Source organism: Hibiscus syriacus, unplaced genomic scaffold (assembly GCF_006381635.1).
Source record: "Hibiscus syriacus cultivar Baekdansim isolate YM2019G1 unplaced genomic scaffold, ASM638163v2 tig00000003_pilon, whole genome shotgun sequence".
Classification (NCBI taxonomy): domain Eukaryota; kingdom Viridiplantae; phylum Streptophyta; class Magnoliopsida; order Malvales; family Malvaceae; genus Hibiscus; species Hibiscus syriacus.
Genome location: NW_024061753.1, coordinates 1,221,341 through 1,227,519, shown reverse-complemented (window position 1 = coordinate 1,227,519; position 6,179 = coordinate 1,221,341). Strand labels below are relative to the sequence as shown.

The 6,179-nt window shown below is 29.6% G+C and overlaps 1 pseudogene; it reads left to right on the top strand.

Moving 5' to 3' along the window:
* The first annotated feature begins 4,776 nt into the window (after window positions 1-4,776).
* Window positions 4,777-5,847, top strand: LOC120218270 (annotated as a pseudogene).
* Window positions 5,848-6,179: the final 332 nt, after the last annotated feature.

The window sequence follows — 6,179 nt, the reverse complement described above, 5'->3', positions numbered from 1 at the left end:
AATTTTTCAAAAGAATAATATTTTATATTTTATTATTAAAATCATTTAATAAATTACTTTTAGACTTTAATTTTAAAAATCTGTTAATATGTGAATGCCTAAGCATGTGCGTATGTGAGTGAAGAGTCAATTATATATTAGTGTTTAGTATTATTTTAACCATCTGATAACACTAACTTACATAACCAAATATATATATATATTGTTTAACATATTGTATTATATATATAATACTAAAGTCAATCAAGTTGTAACAGCTAACCTTATGACGTGATCATTAAATTAATCGTCGTCGACTTTGAACAAGTTTATTTTACGTATACGAGGGGGAAAATTGTCTTAGAATATTCAACTACTGAATTTATCACATCATTATTTTAATCTCAAGGGTTTAAAATTCATGAATTTTTTTTATTAATCCAAGATAAGTATAAGACAATATATATTTTAAGATAATTCTCAATAATTTGATATTAAAAGTTTACACTTTAATAATTATAATGCTCGAATTCAAGACTTCAAGAAATGAAAATAGCTTGTTTCATAAAATTTTTTTGAAATTATACACTATTGTGATTCGGCAGTTCTGCGGTGCGATGCCTTAGTATACGGCTAAAATAAGGCGCTACCGGTTTTGTTATTATTTTAAATAACAAAACCAGTAAAAAATGACCGAAAACACCATTATTTTGACCGGTTTTAATTACCTATATAGGGAAACACGATAAAAAATCCGGTCAAAAAATAAAAACAAAACCGGTAACACCTTATTTTAGCCGTATACTAAGGCGCCACACGTGAGCGTTTCCCTATTGCGATGATAAATTTACATTTTAACGTCAAGACCCTCTCTTAAAATATATTTTGATGTTACCTAGTCTTTTCATAGATTCTATACATAATATCAATTTTGCATAGTCGTATTTGATTCAAATTTTTTTTTAAATTAAATTTGAACTCGATCAAATATTATTATTTAAGTTTGATTTTAATGAGCATGAACCAACTTATCTCAATAGTTAAAGGAATCGTTATTGTTCCTATAGGTTATGGGTTCGAGCAATAACGACTGCAATAGGGTGATTGAATGAAAGAAAAAAAAGTAATTTTTCACCCTATAAATAATGCTATATACCTAAAATTTAATTTAAAATTATAGTTGAATTACAACACACCCAAAAATATAGAAAAATAGGAAAACCTCTTTTAAAAATAAAAATATTAAACCCAAAGATAAGAACAAAATGAAAAATATGAAACGTTCCCTTGAGAATGATGACTAACATTAAAAGAATTCAGAAGCGTTAATAAAAACTCAAAATAAATATCATGAGAGTCTTTGAATGAACACCAAAATGACCGCAAATGCATGCAAAAACATACCAAAAGTCATAAGGATCGTGTCACAAAAGCATGAAAAAGTAATATGTCACAATAATACAAATTCTTATTCAAAATTAAAAAAAATCAAGAAAAAAGAGAATAAAAGATATAGTATAAAAAAATAAAAAAAACTAATAATCACTAGTAATAGACAACCAATATTAAAATTGATGACGCAATCGGCTAAACATTTGATTATCAAATGGAAAAATAATATTAACAAAATATAGTTTTGAATATATGCATGTTTAAGCCGATAGTGAAGTTATACAACTGGATAAATTATTTCATAGACCCAACTCACTATTTCATCCATAGTGAATGACATCCACAAATTTTAAAATAATTTTCAAATAACCACCAACTTTTTATTTACATGTAATAAAGATGTAAAAATTCACCTTAAAAACAATAATGTGAATAAATGTTATTGGTTGAGACCACAAATGACGTGATGGTCCGAATCATCTAATATTTTCTCCTATTAACAACAACACATATTTATAATAATCGATCTTAACTATGGAATATATATTTTGTATTTTTAAATTTTAAGAAGTCTCATCTACTTTGTTATTATAATCATCTATCATTATTATTAAATTGGTTAAATTCTCAATCCCAATAAGTTAATTAAAGTCTGACGTGTTGTTATACCCCGGCGCACAGAACTACTGATAATAAACAAGCTTAAACGTATTATTGATCCAAAAAATGGTCAGAGCTACGTTTATTTTAATGTTTTAAGTTTAGAATTAAAAATGATTTATTCAAAGAAGATATTTGAATATAAAATGGGTTCATGTTGTAACCATGAGGCCAACATGGTGAACGTCAACACTTAGCCTGCAAAATATCCCCACCCTTTGAAATTTGCTTCTTTTTTAGACATTCATAAACATTAGAGGACAAAATCATAATTTTGATTGCCTAATTATTATAAAATATATACATATTAAACACGAAAAAGTAATAATATATAAACTAACAAATATTAGACGCAGAGATAAATTATATTGCACTTTAAATAGAGAATTCATATTTAAACTTTAAATATACTATTGTTAGATGAAATAATTTTAAAAATAATGATCTTTTTGTATAAATATGTTTGTTACATGTTTTTAAATAGATACATTAAATTCAAGTCGAGATGAGAATCCGATATCACTCGAAAGTTTGTTGCGACAATTTTTATTTTATAGTTTTTCACATCGGCATTTTTAAATCTCAGACTTCCTTTTCTCCTAGGATCAATATCCAACAACTTGTTGCTATCTACTATACTTGTTTCGATAATTAGAAAAATAAATTTGTTATTTACAGTTGCTAGAAAGCTTGATCATTATCTAATGCAATGTTTTTAAAACCGGACCGGACATTGAACCGGTGAAGGTACTGGTTCATTGGTTCACTGGTTCAACCGGGTTCAACCGCGGTTGAACCGGATTTTATATAAAATAATATATTTTTTAATTTTACATAATATTCAAAGCAATATTAATATATATGTAACACTTTTTTTAAGTTTACAATATTAAAAGGTATAAAAATATCACAAGTCATAACATATATAAATTAAAAACCATAAAATCAAGTGAAACAAAATGATTCAAATCAACTACAACATAATATTTAAGGTAAAACATATTAAATAATAAATATAATTATATAACTATAATAAAAAAAATAAAATTGGGGCTTAAAAAAATCATAACAAATTATGTCATTTGGTTTAATTTTTTTAACAAAAACAATCTCACATGGCTAAGAAACATAGAAGAGCATCCAAAAGTTTAAAGAGTAAAAATATGATAACAAAACAATCCTACATGGCTAAGAAACATAGAAGAGCATCCTGACTTACTTCTATAAATAATAGAGGTAATTTGACATTCAAAATCATGGAGCCTTTGGGTGAGCACAGAGCGAACTATTCTTTCGCTTCAATTGAGCTCAAATTTTAGGCTTCAATCGAATTTCTAAATTTTTTTTTGAGTTCGAGCCTTTTCGAGTTCAAGTTTTAATATTATATTTCGAGTTCGAGTTGAACTTGATAATTTTTAGCTCGTGAGTTTTTGAGTCAAGATGAGCTTACTTTTAAAGTTTTTTTAGTTCGAGTCGAGCTCAGCAATACTCGAATTTGACTTGGCTCGTTGAACAAACGATGTCGTTTGGTTTAATTTTTTTTTAAAAGAAAAAAAGTGAACCGGCGATTCAAACCGATTTTGCCGGTTCACCTGGTTTTACTGGTTTTCAACCGGTTTTCAGCCGGTTCATTGCCAGGCTGGTTTTGTGAGGTAACCGGACTGGATAGGCCACCGGTTCACAGTTCAACCGGTTGAACCGGCCGGTCCGATCCGGTTTTGATAACCATGATCTAATTGAGTTTTTAATTCTAAAATAATTTTTGGAATAACTTAAACAATTATTTTTAATCACTAAAAAATCAAGGGTAAAGTACACAAATGGTTCACTGACTATAAGATGTTTTGTTGAGTCCTCTAACTATTGAAAGTTTCATAATGACCTATTGATTATAAGACGCTACTTTGTTGAGTCCTCCAACTTTTAAAAGTTACAAAATAGTCATCCGACTATTCATATATTCTAAACTCATCATTTTCCGTTAAGAAATTGACGACCCTATGAGTTGGACGTTAACTTGTTCACTGTAATCTGATATAATCTTATCCCATAATTGTTTGAGCTGTATTTTATAGAATGTGTCTCTCTTTACATTATGCCATCGAGTCGGTTCTTGAAAACAACGACGATGCCAATATACATCGTTAAATTATGATTTTAACATATATTAGACAATATATTAATGTCCAACTCAGATGATCGTCAATTTTTAATAATAATGATGAATTTGTAACATATGAATTGTTAAATAATCATTTTATAACTTTTAATAATTGAGCGATTCAACAAAGCAACATCTTATAATGGAGGGAGGCAACAAAACAAAACCCTATTATCTGGTACTATTTATATTTTGAAAATCAACTTAAATCTTCCATTATATACGATTATAAATGTAATAAATTAATTATATTAATAATAGTTAAATGTATTTTTTATAAATCTTAAATAATTTAACAAAATTATTCCAAACATATATTATTTGATAATTATTTTGAGCTAATTTTTTTAATTTTTTATACACATAATTTTAGTTTAATATGAAAAGGTTTGCTTATTAATAAATAATGATATTAATAAATGAGAACTTTAAACCTCTACCTGCCTACCATGTTAAAGGGACATTATTTGATTAAAATATTCATGGAAAATAGTAAGAATCTCTCATTCAAATTCTCAAGAAGGCAGGCTAAGTAGATACACATTGACCTTTTGTGCCAACATTTAGTATGAAAAAAAAAATTGAATTAATTTTTTTATTGTCTAAGAGTATTTTCCATATAAGCATCTTGAATCTCAACTTTGTTCATCATCAACACTGAGTTGCATAGAGGAACATAATATCTAGAAGTCTCCAAGCTTTTAGATAATTTCTTCAATGGCGGCTCGAGTTCTTGTTTTGGCTTCAATTCTTATATTCTCCTTTTGCAGAGATTGGCTATGGCGCGGTTTCTTTCTCCTCCCTTCAAAGAACACTTGTGCTCACTGTCTCTCATAGACAAGGGCGTAAGTCATCTTCTAAACATTCTTCTTTCTCCCTCCTGTGCAGTCTGGAATGGATCGAAGAGAACCCAACAGACAATCATCTTTAAAATTTTTAAAGTCTTATATAATTTAGATAATATTTTCTTTGTACTTTCTATTAATAATATGCTTTTGTCCATGCAGTTCTCATGGCTGGGGAAGACAAAATCATGGTGACATGGGGAATGAACCAGAGTTTTCCGGCCGGCACCGACTCGAGCTATAGGACCGTCAAGGTCCAGCTTTGCTATGCACCTATCAGCCAAGTCGACCGTGCATGGCGGAAAACCGAGGACCATCTTTCCAAAGATAAGACTTGCCAGTTCAAGATCATCGAAAAACCTTACGCCAACGCAAACGACACCATTGAATGGACCATTGAACGAGACACCCCGACAGCGTCATATTTCATCCGAGCCTACGCTTTGGACGAGCACAACGTCGAGGTGGCATACGGTCAGAACACCGACGCCAAGAAGGAAACCAATCTGTTTGACATCCAAGCGATCACCGGCCGCCAAGTTTCGCTCGACATATCATCCGTTTGCTTCAGCGCTTTCTCTGTCGTGTCGTTGTTGGGGTTCTTCTATGCTGAGAAGAGAAAGGGAAGGAAGGCTATGCAGTAGATTATGGTTTAAGAACCCTAAATAAACCTTTTCTAATGGGTTTGATTTGAATGCTTTTATGGTGTAGGTTTATGTTTTAAAGTGTGTTGTGTTTTTTAATGTTACAAAGTGTACTAAGAGGTTGAGGAATTCATAGATGGAAGATAAGGGCTGTATTTTAGTTGAAAAAATGTGATTAAGCTTTGAATTTCCTTCGAAACATCATATGACTGAAAATATTGAAAAAAATGTGTTAGTTTCTCAATTTCATCAGTTGTCACATTGACTTCGTAACAAAGTCATTGTAGTTCATCATTCAATATTTTTTCGTAATTTGAATATTGCTTGAATTACTCGAGAAGAACTATTATTGATCTTTGAAAAAATTGTATGAGAAATTATTAGATGATCTCGGTTCACCACGTCATCTGTGGTCTCTATCAATAACATGTATTCATATCATTTTTAAGGTAAATCTTCATCTCTTTCCTACATGTAAATAAAACGTGAGATGGTTAT